The sequence below is a fragment of the Pinus tabuliformis genome, chromosome 3_2 (assembly GCF_031772625.1).
Source record: "Pinus tabuliformis cultivar Carrire ecotype Pingquan chromosome 3_2, CPIR1, whole genome shotgun sequence".
Lineage (NCBI taxonomy): Eukaryota > Viridiplantae > Streptophyta > Pinopsida > Pinales > Pinaceae > Pinus > Pinus tabuliformis.
This window is the reverse complement of record NC_142302.1, coordinates 1237037621-1237054885: the sequence shown is the minus strand read 5'-3', so window position 1 is coordinate 1237054885 and position 17265 is coordinate 1237037621.

Sequence of the window (17265 nt, the reverse complement as noted above, 5' to 3'; positions counted from 1 at the left end):
CTCAGGGGTCGTGGTAGTATTAATGGATGATTGTGGAGATTTCAGAATGTATTCATCAATTGATTTGTTGGCCTGTTGAATTTCAAGGTCTGCAATAAAATCAGGATCTAGATCTGTTTCATCAATTTCATTTTTAGATTTTGTTCTAAACAATGAAAGATAAAATGGAACATCAAAGGGGAGCTCTTCTAAAAATAACCACTCATCAGGACATGAATTGGCTTTAACTAATGGTATTTGGCTAACATAACTTTCTTCTTTTTTAGATTTTCTTGAAATTAGGTTGGGATTATCAACTACTGGGGCAGGATTTGGATCTGGATTAGCCCTAGTAAATTGAGTCTTCCTAGAAGCTAGAATTTCAAACTTTTTAATTATTTTTGTGAGATTTTTTCAAAATAACTTCTAACAAATGACTTTAAGAGGCTCAGAATGTAGATTTAGAATTTTCTTAAAGCTTTAATAGGACTGAGGATTCACTGGTCCCTAGTATGGTCACCACTATGTTATCACTCAAAAATTTCTCTAGAAGTTATTAGAAGAAATAAAATTATCGAGGTAACCACAAATCAACTTTGGAGCATAGGCTCTAGCCAACCGAGGCTCACAGAGGGCTCTCTCTAAATGATTTAGCTTTGTTTGCTTGAATTTCAGGCTAGTTATGAATGTTATGGGGTTTTTTTTATTTATATTCAAGATTGGGTGGTGGGATCCTTGAAACAGATGGATGGAATGATGTCTTTAGACCATTGGGCTATGGAGTCAATAGAAGGGCAATAGAACTAGATCAACTCACTAAAGGGAATGTTCAAAGGGAAAGCTAGCAGAGTAAAGTGCAGGTCTTTGGGACAGTGGGGTGGAATGGTTTTAATCAGGGTGAGAGAGAAATTAAGGATTCTCAAACCAAAATATAAATAAGGAATAGAGGGTAATCGAAAGCAAAGAGCAATTAAGAATCCTTTGATATGGACTAACAAGAAACAACCTAAACTAAGGAGCAATTAAGAATTGCTTAACTTAGATATCAGTAGAAAAAATTTATATGCATAGCTGTTAAAACATAGTGTAATTAAACAAATTCTGAGATATTGTTCCAATTATAGCATTCAGATTCAGAAATACATTAAAGATTATGGAAAAACTTTAAGAAAGATAATGATAACATAAGGAAATACTTGTCTGCACTTCGCTCAACACATGAATCTTCTGAAGTATCTTGTCTTTATTCATCAATCCAGCTTGCTGGCTCAGTGAATGATACAATAGATTTACAGTCCTTTTGATCAAAGTTCTATAGAAATTTCTAAGAATCCACCCTACATACTTCGAATTGTGAAGTATTTATACAAAAATTATCACAAAACATCTCAAACTAACTTGAGATTTAATCTAGGAAATAAAAATATCTTCTTGCAAGAAGATAGAGACAGCTATTGAACTACTTTCATGCCGTCCCATTAATTTTGGTACTGCTGGCCTTTTATGGTTTGATTTTAGCCCTTTATGCTACTTTGTTGTTTGATAGTTTACGCTGGAAGCTTCATCTGCTTTTGGCTTTCATCTGATACTCTTTGACTCTGCTGACCTGTCTTCATCTTCCCACCTGGCTGTTTTACTTTTACTGTACACTAACCTTTTTACTGCATATTTCTCATAGTAAATTAGTCAAGTTTTCCCACATTTCAGCATCAGGCAATTGGATTTTTAACATCCTTCTATATATTTCATCTGCCTCTGTTGTTGGGAAAAGTATCCAATACGGAATGACCCTATCCCACTCTAAGGGTGATAGTACCTCAGCAACAATCAAAGCAAAGCTATTCGAGATTACTTCTTTATGAGATGTAAGAGAGGGGAGAAAGAGATCCACTAACCATTGTCTTCCGCTAATGATTGATCCAATCTTCTCTCTTTGCTGCTTGCTCCCAGCTCCTTGCTCTTTCACTGGCCCAGCTACACCAAGATCCTGCAAAATGGCAAGAGAGGGAAACTACAAGAAGCATACATTCATAATTGATTCAAGGATTAGAATAAATCAAATACACAAGTATAGCAATACACCATTGAGACACATGCATATAGAAGAACCTCAAATGCTTTATTAATGGAAGAAGTAAAGTTCAGGAAGTAATACAACCATAAAAGGCCCAATCCAGCATCACCTCCCAGCAGAAAGAAATCTCCTCTTCACCTCCTTCAAGCAAATCACCCAATAGTTCTATACTCAAACCAACAGCACTTCCTTACATTCACAAGATTCCAGCCTCCTTAGACCTCATGAGAGAGCTCTATATATAGGAGTTTTGGAGAAAGGATGAGTCAGCTTGTAGCTGGCATGAAGCTGACTAGTGTCCTCTCCCACTTCAGTTATTCTTCAGTTCTTGAGTCCACTTGGAGGTTCTTGCTTCCACTTGGAGATCTAGACCCTCTTACTCATCACCAGTCGAATTCCCTGATCCAAGTGTCATTTTGGAAGCTTCCTGGGCATTGACACCTTGAAGAATGACTGTGCCACTTGTCCCAACTCGCCCAGCGCAGGTAGCCTTCTTTGCAGTTGACATTCAGCGCAGGTAGACAGTGGAGCTTTTGACATTCAGCGCAGATGCTCAGTGGAGCAGTTGACATGATCCAGAATTAGCTTGTTTTTGAGTGTTTCAGGTGGAGAACTGATATTTAGTGCTGTGGTTTGCTGACCTTGTTCCTCTAGGGGTAGGAACAACATGTTTAGGGACTTTGGATCCCTTAGATTATTGACATTTCATGCTTCATGCTGTAAGGCACAAAAATGTCTATAACAGTTGCCCCCTAAAGTATGAGGTCGTTTATCGGGTGAAATGCTTTATCAGGAGGATCCGAAGTTCATTCAATTGCTGAGAGGTGACCTGTAATAAAATACAATACAATACATTATTTTTCATTCTGCTTTCATGATCTAGCTGAGGCGGGCATTCCCATGCTTAGCTTTATAAATTCATTTTGGTACATAGAACAGACGATCGTCTGATGGTAGACTGATAATTCTCTGCTGAAATTATCATCCTTTGAGTAGGATGATCATCTGCTGCAATGATGTACATGTTAAATGTTTTTATATTTCTTGAATATATATCGCAGCCCGGATGGATGAAACTAGATCCGGGGTCTTCAAACTCATTCGATCTTCACTCTAAGTACAAGTCGATCCATGTGAGAATTGCGCTGAAATCGAACATGGAAAGACATCGCTTGATTACCGGTCAATAACGTAAACCGTTAACAAGCGCGAGAGGAATCACCGATAATGATAATGACCCTCAAGGTACTGCAGTACAATTCACGTGGTGTGAATAAAGGACTTGGCGTCGAACACCACGCAAAATCTTCTGGTCGAAGGTCATTGATGTATACCTGTCGCCGGAAGTGAGAAACTTGCCATTGAGGCATGCAAGCTTCAAAGTACTGAGGGGGGTGTTCCTAGATCAACTTCTTGGATAATGAGCTGAAGTCGAAAAGAAGCGATCCGTCAAAGGAGGGCCTTAATGAATCCCACATCAGTGACACGGAATGGAGCTAATGATTTTAGTGGAGGTGAAAACAATCTGTGAAATATGATTCAGGGTGGCGATCATGGGTGGATGAAGGATAATGTATGGCAGTGGATGGGACACGGTTGACTCTTTCTGAACAACATCTCTTGAACATATAACGACACTGATGCGATGGATCGGTAGCATTACCCCAAATGTGGATGGTTTGGCGAAGACCATGGTGATGAGACCAGTGAATGAAACAACCCAACCCGATGTGATACGGAGGAAAAGTGTCATGTTCAAGAGCGACTTGCTACCATTAAAGCTTTGAGGTTCTCCCAATTTTTCCCCAGTCATTTCTGACCAGTACCTCTTTATTTTTGTCAAGCTTGAGGAGGATAACATATGCTTGTTCTATAACCTGCCCTTCGGGCAAGCCCATCGCTATGTTTTAACGAGCCTAGCGATAGGGAAACTCGTTCTCGTCTAAAGACAAGTTTGTCGCTATTTAATCATTTTAACGAGTCTAACGACAAGGAAAACTTGGTCCTTTTCATTTTTAGAGAGTCTAAAAAGGTACAGAAAGTTAACTCCAAAATTCCTTTTTCATCATCTAATCCCTTAAGTCTGAAAAAGTATAAAACAATACAGAAGGGATGAGTTTTCGATAACTTTAACGAGCCGAATAAAACAAGCGCTCGACCTTTTTGTGTAATAATCCCTCAGGTCCAAAAAGATTAAAATCTATAGGAGGGATAGCTCTTCCAGTCATTTTAACGAGCTGGAAGGCCAAAACTCGGCAAACTTTTCATATTTTACGAGTCAGGAGAAAAGAGCTCAAAGAAGACTCGTCTTTTGAGGAACGAGTGATAAACAGGGATAGTAGCAGATTCCAGGTACAGGTTGGAATTTTCCAATCACGGCAGTGTCACAAGGATGGCTAGGTGAAATCACTCTTCGCAACTGTTCCTCAAAATGGGTAAACAATCATATGGAGGTGAACGATCGGCCAAATGGAATGGAGGTGGCAGGTGAAAAACACGACCAAGGCTTTTTATGGCTAATAAATTTACGATCACAGCGGTTATTTACCGGGGTATGTTCATTTTTTAATGAGCTTGAATGCTCAATCTTATGTTTATTTTTTAACGAGCATGAACTATGTGCTAAAACTGCTCGGATCTCGCTTTTCTATTTTTTAACGAGCATAAATTCCGCGGTAAAACTGCTCAATTATACCAGTCATAAGATAAGAATGTCTCCTGTGAGATAGCTATTTTTTATGGAGCTTTATCTCACGAAGCTATGCTCCGCTCCTTTCTTCATGCAAGTTTGGAAACGGCTAATCCTACGAGTTTAAAGGGTTAGACCTACAGGTTTAAAGTGAGGACCTAAAAATTTAAAAAATAAATAGTCATCCCTTGCTTGCACTCCAAAAGGTTTGCATGCCCCCAGGTATAAAGTAAAATTTCAAGGCTGCCCCTACTTATCCGTCAAAACATTTGTTTTAAAGGGTGAGGCTTGCCTCTTTCTGGTTACCCAAAGATTGTTTTGTTAACACCATCAAACGAAAACATCTCCTCGGCACTGTCTACCTAAATAGACAATGGTGAATGACCCTGTTCCGTCAAACACATAACTTTGACAAAAGAATCCTGTTCTAGAACAACCCCTCTTCCATCCACGGACGGGGTACGGACTAGTCATATTCTCCCGTGGAAATTCTATCTTATACCCAAGGTTTTCTCTGCCCGAAGCAGACCAGGATGCATGCCCCCTGGGTTCTAGTCCCATCTTTCCGAATCACTCGCACTCATCGGGAAGGAGGACTGGGGGTGGAGACATTTCTTGAGTGAATAGACCATTGAGGGTTGGTATGTGACTATTTGCGATGCGTGATCCCGGAAATGAAAGTTGGTCTACGAGCTTGACCATTCTTCCTTCGTGTGGAAAACACATTACTCTAAAGAGTGAGGAGACTATAGCTCCCATGCAATATATATAGTCTCGTCCAAGGAGTAGGTTATAATCCAATGGTCCTTGAACGACCATCACGTTCATTTGAACAGTCTTCCCTTTCAATGTAACAAGCACATCGGGGAGGATCCCTAATGGTCGACTGGTTCCTTTATCAAATCCTGAGAGATTTCTTATCTCAGGCAAAAGCGCCGGGGAACCCAGTGCTTTCCAAGCAATAGAGGAAAGGATACTCACAAATGCCCCTTCATCAATGATAGTGCCAGCCATTACCATTCTATAAATTTGGACTATGATTCTGAATGGTACACTGGCTGGCAACCGGGGTCTGCCTAGTTGATTCCAATCAAAGGATACAACCAGGTTGCTTGGTGGTGGGACCAAATACACAGCCGGATATGACCCTGACGATGTTCCTTCCTGCGATAAAGGAATGGGCGCATTGCCCTGACGCTCATCAGAGTCTGTGTTGATGAAAAGAATCTGGATGGTGTCATCCTTATTCTCTTCAGTGAGGGTGTCATTTGAAGATGAATCTTCAGTGACGGTGTCATTTGAAGATGAAACCTCCGAAGGCAGAACCGGGTCAACTGCCGTTTCGACCTTTGGACTTTCGTCCGGTCTGGATTCAGTAGGTTCATTTTCAATGACTGACACTTCAGCTGACCACTTGAGTGGGCCAGCTGTATTTTCAACCAACGAAGGACTTGGCATGAGTTTTTTGTATCCAGGAGGAAGTCTCAACGGTGAAACCGGGCGATCTTCCAAAAATCTCTTCGCTTCGTCTAAGAAGGGACAACGGTGGATGGCGTGATCGCCTTCACACAGTCTGCAGGGGAATCTTGCTCCCCCTCTTTGTCTTGAACCTTCACTTTCGTTGGTTGACGGTAAGCATTCAACATGGCTATCAGAGGTTGATGCTCCCGAACTGTGCAAACGAGGGGACCAGTCCCTTAGTATCCGGGGAATACAGGGACAATCTCTATGGAAGTGGTCTCCTCTACATATGACACATGGCGATTTAGGCCCGGTCTGTGCTGTGTGTGGATTTTTGTCAGATGTCTTTTGCTTGCCCCCAGTCGCCTTAGGCTCCTCCTTCTTCTTCTCTCTCTTCTTCTTCTCCTTCTTCTCCATGGGAGCTTGGCTTTTGCCGGCTCTACCTTGCGAAGATGAAGGATTGGAGGAAGAGTTATAGGAATTTGAAGGCTGGTGGGCAGCTCTAGACTGATCTGACTGTTGACTCGACTGTTCAGGAACCATGGTGTTCTGAACTACATTGGTTGAGAATAGCCAAATTGGCAGGCCAATTGTCAGTCCTGGAAGCGACAATGTGGCCATGTGGGGCGCACCAACTTCTCCCCAAGAGGAGAAAGGACTAGGATTTCCATCATGTGGAATTCCTTGGTTGGGGCGTTCCATTTTCTCAACCTACAGATCAACGCAGGAATAGGAGGTGATTATGTTCCGTTTAAAATAAATTTTATAACGACGCTTTAGACACAACTTGCTTTTTCACTTTTTAAGAGTCGAGAAAAAGCTAAAGATGACTCTAGTCTCCTTCGATGTTTTAACGAGCCCGAAGTGACAAATGCTCGGATGGAATTTTTCAGTTATAGAGTTTGAAAAAGGCCAAAAGAAACTACTCTGGAGATCTAGGCAGAGGGTGTGCCAAACTTTTCGCAAAACCACAGAATACGTTTTACGGTACAGGTGGTCGATCTTCGTGAATGCTGTGTTCACTGCATTGCGATCAGTAGGGCGGCCGACACGGCTTCCTATGGATAAAAGATATATGCCTATAAGGGTCTCCCAATATATACGCGACGGTACGTGGGAGCACAAGTCCGTATTAGTGCCACCGACTCTCAGGAGGAATCACCCACCTTCGTCGAGATCGACAGTCACTACGTTTAACGACGCCGGAACACGTCTCTAGCTTAGACCTCTATGTGTTTGCGTTATGTTTCAAAGCATTGTTATGTAAATTCAATTTATTTTAAGGTTGATCTTGTTTAGCAGTTTGCCTTTATGGATCACCACGAAATGTATAGTAACACTCCTAAATGCAGTCTAAGATGATAAGCAAGCTTTTCAATCTTTCAACTTTGAAAATCTTAACTACTGAGGGAAAAGAAAGACATCATCTTTTCACACAGATCATAGAGCACACACTAATGCACTTTTTCCTAAATCAACATGCAAACTGTCAAAATGCACATGCACAATGCAGGTATTTCTTTTCTCTTTCTTAATGTTGGTGCAATACAAAAAGAAAGCTGTTGTATAACTTCGAATTCAATTTCAAGTGAAAGCAAACAAGCTTGTCCAAAATCAAAAGACACCTTAAGATTTACTTGTTTCGACACTAGAAATATATAAATTCAAACCATATGACGAAAGCAAAAGCTCAATCAGCTATGAATAGCAAACAAACTAACTCTTAAGATCAAAACGACACTTATCACAGGTCTAGATCTAAGAGGCCACAGCAAGACTAGTTCACTTTCGTTATGGGAAACTGTAAATGATATAAGAAATACACAAAGAACAAATACAGTTTCTTTATACAACCGAGGCGAAATAGTGGCAAGGAAAGTTGGTTTCAGATAGGTACATTGACTGGTAACTGGCTACAAAAACAAGGATGAAAACAGGGCAATAAACAGGAGGGAACCCCAGTAGCACTAGGCAAAACTGGTTCAGCACAGGTAGTACACTGGCAATTTGACCTTCAGCGTAGGTAGCCCCTTCGGGAACTGCGCTGAAATGCAGACTGCCTTCACAGTGCCTGCACTGAAGAGATAAACCTTCGTTTTTCTCAGTTTCCAGGTCACAGATTGCTCAAAAATTCACAGTTTTTGGCCAAATCAGAAGCTATCAGTCAAGTACACACTAAGGGATGAAAAGGAGGATGAAAAGCTATCACTAAGAGCTATTTAGAGTCCTTGTGGATCAGCTCTTCAAATCATAAACTTGCCCAGAAACTGAGCTAGAGTAGCTGCCCTCTACTTTGCATTTGAAAGAATCCAAATGCAGTTCGATTCGGTACTCCCTGTGTTTATGAAATGAATAGCAAAAACACAAACAACCAACAAGATACGATCCCCAGCGGAGTCGCCAATTTGTTGTTGGGAAAAGTATCCAATACGGAATGACCCTATCCCACTCTAAGGGTGATAGTACCTCAGCAACAATCAAAGCAAAGCTATTCGAGATTACTTCTTTATGAGATGTAAGAGAGGGGAGAAAGAGATCCACTAACCGTTGTCTTCCGCTAATGATTGATCCAATCTTCTCTCTTTGCTACTTGCTCCCAGCTCCTTGCTCTTTCACTGGCCCAGCTACACCAAGATCCTGCAAAATGGCAAGAGAGGGAAACTACAAGAAGCATACATTCATAATTGATTCAAGGATTAGAATAAATCAAATACACAAGTATAGCAATACACCATTGAGACACATGCATATAGAAGAACCTCAAATGCTTTATTAATGGAAGAAGTAAAGTTCAGGAAGTAATACAACCATAAAAGGCCCAATCCAGCTGTTAGCTACCTATACCAATAGGTTTCATATTTCATGATTGGTAGTAAAAAGTTCCAAATATGCTCTGCTTTGATGATGCAAAGATCACATATTTCCAAAGGAACACAAGGTATGTATATAGCTTGATGAGCACTAAATTTCGATGGATGGCCCAACAGCTCAATCTGGACCATGCCATGTTTTGAATTTCCAGTTGTAGAATAGAGAAAGAAGTCTGTCCAAACTGTTTAACCTTGGCAGACAAGTAGTTTAGGTAGAGAAGTAAGGTTCCCAACTGTTTAATCTGGGACCTTGGAAGCAATAAGGGTAGAATTAGATAGATAATCAAAAGGAAAAAGCCAAAGAAAAGAAAAGACAAATGAGGGTCTGCAAGCCTAAATGCACCCTCCAAGAAGAAATAAAAAATGCTAGGCAAATAGATGGGTAGGCAGTTGGGGTTGCAGAAAGGTCATTTCTTATAAGTTGCATGTGTGCTAACTTTGTTTACCAAAGCAAAATCAATGAATTGAGAAGGTGTTATTCTTCATCAAGTTGCAGCAAGCAAAGAAGCATGTCTAACCTCCCTTCTTCCCCTTTTTCCATTTCATTACTAACACTCCCTCATCAGTTGAGATTCATGGAAGAAATTATGGTTTCATGGTGGTTCTTAATCTTTTTAGAAGCCACATTTCTTGTCTAAAATTCTTTTCATTTTGATCTACTCCCTAAACTAAGTAAGTTTCAAATAAACTTAGTGGTTTCCCCCTCATTCACTTTTTCATCCATATTAACCCCTAACTCTAATATGTAATTCCCTTATGTTACCCCTTTCCCTAGTATTATTAACACCATGGTGTATAAACCCCCAAGCATTCTATAAATATCCTCCTTTTAGCATTATAGCTAAATATGTCTGTCTAAAGGGAGACTTTAGTCCACCTGGGACTGTGGTCAACCCTGTCCTGGGGCTGCTCTAACCTCTGGTTATGAGCAACAACCTTTCCCCTAAGCTCTCACCTTCCCTCTGCTCAGAAAAACCCAAAAAATCCCCAAAAAACCTTGCAAAAAACCCCTCCTACCCATAACCCCCTTTGAAATTGTGAAATAACCCAAAAACCCACCTTTTGGCACTTATCCAAAGTTTCGGCGCATATGTTTGATTTTTCAAAATACATTGAAAAGCTTTACAAAACACCATATCCTAATGTTTTCCGCCGGGCGCAAAATCCAAAACAAATAATATTTAATCCCCCACCCGCGTCCGTATCGATCGATCACATCGTCAACCCGTCAACCGTCCGATCGGGCAACATTGATCGGACGGCTATTATCCATATCGGGTTGGGCCCGAGGTCCGACGTTTAGCACCCGAGAAACTATCAGAGGGTGACGTCAGGCCTCCGCCACGCGTCGCCCTCACAGCTTCTCGGGTCGGCCTCTGACAAAACCGGGGCTGTATTGTAAGCGGTCCGAGAAAACCGTTACCGCTGTTTCACTTACCACCTGGTTTTGCTAGTCCCATGTCATGCCCACGTCAGAGCCACGTCTCTGCCACCCCGCCGTCGCATCACCCCATTCGTCCGTCCCTTCATTGACATGTCCGCCACTTCAGCATATCCGTGGACCAACCACGACCTGCCACATCACCCGGTGACGTCATGCTGACGTCATCCGACTCCGACCCCACCCGATGACGTCATGCTGACGTCATCCCAAAAACGCGCCAATATTGCCAAAAATCCATTTTTAGGCCAAAATCTCGTGTTTTTTCCACTTTTGGCAAAAGACACTACTGCTATTTTTGCATGCTGCTCACGTCCAAACCAGCACCAGCCTGCTAAAGTCGATTCCGAGACCGCCAGAGCCTCCATTGCACCTGCATTCGCAACTATTGCCGACGAATTCATCAGGTATTCTTCAAAATCATCCCATGAGCCTGGTTTTATCCATAATTCCTCAAGTAAACTGTTAAAAGACTGTAAAACTCTGTTTTCACCGTCAAACACACAGTGACCTGCACTTATATCCAGCCAGTGAAGCCATTAAACTCCTGCAGGGCCGCATTTGACAAATTGAGTTGAAATTTACAGCTAGTTCGCGCAGTCGCAAACTAAGAACCTTAACTGACCAAATTCACCACAAAAAACACTTTGCTCAGTCCTGTTACTGTTTTATCAGTCCTTTAAACAGTATTTCAATTGCTGTTTTACTCAATTTGCCTTCTGTTTCTTATATTTCACCTCCCTTACCAAGAAACACTCCTCTGTGTCGTTCTGTTCAATTGGAACCGGTTTACATACAAATCAAGAGCCTCAGAAGCCATGGAGACACCAATAGCTCTAAACATCCAGCCTCTGAATGCCCCTCAAAAAGAGATAGATTGGAAACCCCTGGGGGACTTGGATTATCAAATGTTAGATTGGTTTCCAATGGGCTCCAAGTATAATATTCATATGATCAATCAAATGAAAGCCCAGCACCTTAGTGGGGCTGATATTTTAGGGATTTGGGATTCAAATTTGCCCATTTACAACCTCCCTCAAGTCAATCCCCTTCCAGACTTGATCCACAAGTGCCAGGAATGCTATGATCCTTGCCAAAGAGCTGTTCTTACTCCTACAGGCTCAGTGTTGTTCTACATCACTCCAGAAACCATTAATGAGATGCTCCACTTCCACACTGCAAGACCATTGACACCCCTGTCCATGCTGGATTTAGTAAAGAAGGGAACTAGTTTGTCAAATGCCCAGATTGTCAAAATTAACCAGTTGTTTGTAGATCCAAGCTCTGAAATTGTAAGAAATCCTCCTATTGGATATGTGTACCTGAATGACTTGGGCAGAATGCTAGTGGACTTGATCAGTTATGTCCTGGGGTATAGAGGAATTGAAGATGTTGATGACACCATAATGGCAATGATGTCCATATTTTCCCCGGGAATGCCTCCTGCTGTACATTATGACTATGCTACCTATATTGCAGAAAAGATTCATGAGCAGCTAATGAATCTACCAAGGGAAAGAGTGTTCAGATTCACCTCATACATCTACCATCTGTTCTTGTTCTATCAACCAGACAGCTTCCCTGTTCCCCTCAAGAAACTAAATGCCCAGGGAATTCCAAGATCAGTTGTCTTTTGGTCTTCAGTTTTTCATTGTGCTTCTCTCTCACCATACACATACTGTGAGTTCATAGACTTGTTCATTTACCCAGCAATGACCTTGCTATATGGCGCACCTCCTCCAAGGCTAACTGATGAGATGCAAAGAGTCCTCCACCTCTCTAAAGCCTACAGCATTGGTGATTGGTACTTCTACCAACACCACACAGTGATCAGAATTTATGGCTGTGAGTTGGACCCTTTTAGGCTTCCAAGGTATGTCCCCATGAGGCTCTTTGCCCTAGAATACTTCAGACAGTTTGGAAATGCTGACTACATCCATTTCCAAAGTAAAAACAAGAAGGTGCAATTGAAGGTAAGGAGCCAGCTAGGTCCTTTCTTATATAACAAAAGAGAAGAGGGATGGAGGGAGGCAGATAGAATCCTAGAGGGCCTCAGATTTCAAACCAGCTTCAGATGGTCACCTTATGACCGTAATCACTTTATTTCCCTCAGGAGAATAAAACACAAATTAGGCACATATGCACATGTGAAGTTGCCTCATATTGAGAAGTATGCTAATGCCTTGAGCTGGGAAGAAGGCACTCTAGAAGAGCCAATTACTAGAGAGCAGATGCTAGAGAATCAAGCTAGAAATCTACAAAAGGAGGCTGACTTGGAAACTTGTGGACAGGTCTCTTTCTCATACCAAAGGCAACTTGGAGAAGCTGCCTCATCTTCAACAACACATCAGCAAGCGGCCATGAAAACTCAGCAAGCATCCAGCAAAGACAAAGAAAAGCATGTGGAGGAGGAACAGCTACCTCCTATGACTCAAGAACAAACAGATAAAGAGATGGAGCAGCAGGGAGAAGTGCAGCAGCAAGAAGAACAGCAACAGCAGCAACAACAGGAAGAACAAAGGCAGGAACAGCCTGTGCAGCTAGAACAAACAGTGGAAGCCCCAAAATCCACTGAGCAACAGCCACAACAAACTGTGCCTCCAAGGCAAGAAACATCAGTTGATGCATCAATCCTCCAAACTCCACAAAAGGAGGATGTAAGCAGAAAGAGAGACAGAGAGACTCCCCTAACATCTTCTATAAATCAGGGAGAAAAAAGGCAAAGATTGAATGATTTTTCTGAAGAGGATATGACAATAAGGCAGTCATTAGGCATGGGCCCACCAAGCAGAGAAGCATCCGCCAGTTCCTTTCAGCAGGAACAAGATAGAACATTGGGAGGAGAAGTCAGTTCCTCTAGCCAGCAGAGAGAGGGTGAACTGAGCATCAAGCAGCAGTTCATTGAAATAAAGAAGAGGAGTGAGCCAATAAAAATACAGCTATATAACCATCTGTTGAAAATGGCTCCCACCAACCAGCAGCGCCTAATGTCTGCATTTGATGTTAGTGAGGGCAAGATGATCATGAGCCACTTCATGCCAACTACATTGCAGCCACAGTCCCATTCTGATTACTTAAGGACCAATCTTGAGGTCCTTGCCAAGGACATTCACCCAATGGACAAAATTGAATTGCATAAGCAGACAGGTGAGATGGTGTATGCTTCCCTGGCAGACCAAACATTGGACAACTACAGGCTACAAAGTAGCCTTAATAATACAGCCTCTCAACTAGAGTTGGAGAGAGCATCATCCCAGGCAAAGGACAACAGAATAAGGTCCTTAGAGGATATAATTATTGAGATTGGGCATGATCCTAAAGATATCAAGGGAATACAGGAAATATTGAAATTGAGGGATGCTGATATGGCAGCTCTAAGGAGAAAGATCAAACTCCCAGCCACGATTCACCCTCAAACAGATGAAGTAGCTCAACAAAGGCATGATAAAGATGCCACATCTCTGCTGGTGACTCTCTATAAGCAGCTTATCCAGACACAAGAAAAGCTGGGAGAATCAGAGGCTGCACAGGCAGCATTACAGGCAACCTTGAAACAAAGAGAAGAAGGCCAGACCTCTCAGCCTCCTCCTCAAATCATTAATCTTGAGGAAACTGCTCCACCTACTGTTCCTCCTCCTCAACAGCTAGAACAAGCAGCAACATCCACCTCAGCAGCACCACCAACAACAGAGCAGGCCCCAAGCCTGGACATGCAAAAGCTGAGGAATGAGATCCAGGCCTTGGAAGCACAAATGACAGAATTGAATGAGGCCAAGGAGAAACTAGCCAAAGTCAATGATAGACATGAAAAATCAAAGCAGGCTGTGGCAGAAAAGGGCAGAGAAATAAAAGCCCTCAAAGATAAGATCAAAGAGCTGGAAAATGAGCTCAAGTTAGATAAAATTGTGGCTGAGCTTAGAACAGTGCTGTGGGCTAATATTGGCCAGTCTATTACTGACCAATGGCCGTATATTGAAACCATCCATGAGCAGCTAGAGCTCATTCCAAAGGCACAGGCTGAGATTCACAGATCAAGGAATGCCCTGAGCAATATGCCTGAAGTTGCCACCAGAATGATTAATGTGCTTAATCATAAGACAAGTACTCAGTTAGCTACCATGGGAATTCCCAACAGGACTGAGACCATTCAATTAATCAAGAGGGTTCTTACTCTGAGAAATCTAGTGCAGACATTAGAGAGAAGAACCCAAGACATGCAGACTGAGGTGAACAGGTTCATGGAGAAGTTTCAGGTGCTACAAAACAGAGGGCTTCCTAGCTTACTGAACAGCTCAGGGAGACTATTCACACATGAACAGTATGCCAAAAGGGTGAATACATTTGCCACAAGTCAGATCAATGAGAAGCCCAGCACCTCAGAAGAAACAGGGCCAGCTACAGGACAGACTCTCTACAACAAAGTGGAAAGTTTATTTTTTATAATGAATGAAATCAAACACTTGTTTGCAGTAGCTCCAAATTTTTATAAGTATACAGAGGCGGAGGAGACTATGGATGCAATCCTCAGGCATCAATTACCTACACAGGACTGGTGGACCAAAGCAATACAAACGATTTTGTAAACAGTGAGCCATTCACCAAATTTTGTTTATAAAAATATGAATTGTCATGCAAAGCACAGTTTAAAAAGAATCAGCATGCATTAAAGATTAAAGCTAATCCAACTCAGCAGAAATTTCGGCCAACGAAGCAAAGTAGGAAGCTACAGGTGTCCAGGCCGAGAAGCTACAGCAGAGCAGCTCCAAAAGCGCATTTCACAGCATTTATGCAGATCACTCCGACCGACTCAGTGGCCTCCAAAGGCCAAAATATCTTCTGACAAGCATAAAGATGCATTTACTTTGTATTCAATGATGTAATAACTTTCTGATCTAAATATCTTGAAAAGTTGGTGAAGATATTCAATTCTGAGATAACTTAGCACTCAGATATTTTGTAACAACCGATAGTATATATTTTCCCCTCGCACAAGCTTGCAGGGGTTGTTGTTGATTTCTCCTGAAGAAGTTCTTATGCTGTAATCCTTTCAGAGTTTAATAAAGAAAGTGATGGAATTTCTCGGATTTCTGAAGTGTTGAATGCGTTCTCGTGTCTGTTGAAACTGCTGGATTCCTGTGTATTTCACAATACAATAAGTTTCTGTAACTCTCTTTGTTATGTATTTTCGATCCATTAAAATCCATATATGTTTCTAATTTCTAAGTGTTTGACAACAAAGAGAAAGAATAACCTTCAGGACTTATTCATGCAATACCCTGAGTTCAATCTATGTTGTTAATGAATGTTTTTCTTCAGCTATAATCTTGATAAGTGTAATTCTTAATTGCTGCACTTTCAGAATATATCTTTCACAGTGACCTTTGTTTCAGGAATTCAAGTTTGCTCCTATGCAACATGTTTCACTTTCACACCACCAGCTCAATAGAGAATTCTTAATTGCTTTCTGTTGGCTGACCATGCATCACCACTTAAGTTTAAATTTGTTTGTTTGAGATACACAATAGGCCCTGCAGTCTGAACATCATCACTCCAGCATTTCAAAGCATTTCATAGCTCTAGACTCCATTGCCCAATGTTACACTACTCTCTGAACACTACATCTTAAGCCCTGAAAGAAGTCCTTCAACCAAAACATAAACCAAAACCTGAGCATAATAGCTAGCCTAAAACACCATCAAAACAGAGACAAATCATAAAGAGAGAGCCCTCTCTGATTACAGTTTGGCTAGGAACTGTGATCCAAAGATTGGTTAGTGGTTACCCCGGCCGTATTCCCTTGGGAGTCATAGGGAACAACCTGGGTGTTAACACCAGCATCACCTCCCAGTAGAAAGAAATCTCCTCTTCACCTCCTTCAAGCAAATCACCCAATAGTTCTATACTCAAACCAACAGCACTTCCTTACATTCACAAGATTCCATCCTCCTTAGACCTCATGAGAGAGCTCTATATATAGGAGTTTTGGAGAAAGGATGAGTCAGCTTGTAGCTGGCATGAAGCTGACTAGTGTCCTCTCCCACTTCAGTTATTCTTCAGTTCTTAAGTCCACTTGGAGGTTCTTGCTTCCACTTGGAGATCTAGACCCTCTTACTCATCACCAGTCGAATTCCCTGATCCAAGTATCATTTTGGAAGCTTCCTGGGCATTGACACCTTGAAGAATGACTGTGCCACTTGTCCCAACTCGCCCAGCGCAGGTAGCCTTCTTTGCAGTTGACATTCAGCGCAGGTAGACAGTGGAGCTTTTGACATTTAGCGCAGATGCTCAGTGGAGCAGTTGACATGATCCAGAATTAGCTTGTTTTTGAGTGTTTTCAGGTGGAGAACTGATATTTAGTGCTGTGGTTTGCTGACCTTGTTCCTCTAGGGGTAGGAACAACATGTTTAGGGACTTTGGATCCCTTAGATTATTGACATTTCATGCTTCATGTTGTAAGGCACAAAAATGTCTATAACAGCCTCAGTGTACTTGGAAAAGGTAGGCTTATTGACAAACAAGTGTTTTACCTCATGTTGGGGGTAAAACAAGTTTTCAAACGTCTGATAAAGAACTTTTCCTGTTGGCAATGCCTTGACTGATGATGTACTAGACTATTCTTTTGCTAGCTCTCTGATTTTGTTGTTGTAATCCTGTTGTGTCATGAGCTTGTAGTTTATTACTAAGGGACTGGGTTACCCTTTCTCTCTCAAAATTTGAAACCTAGCCATAAATCTATCAACAGCTACATGCA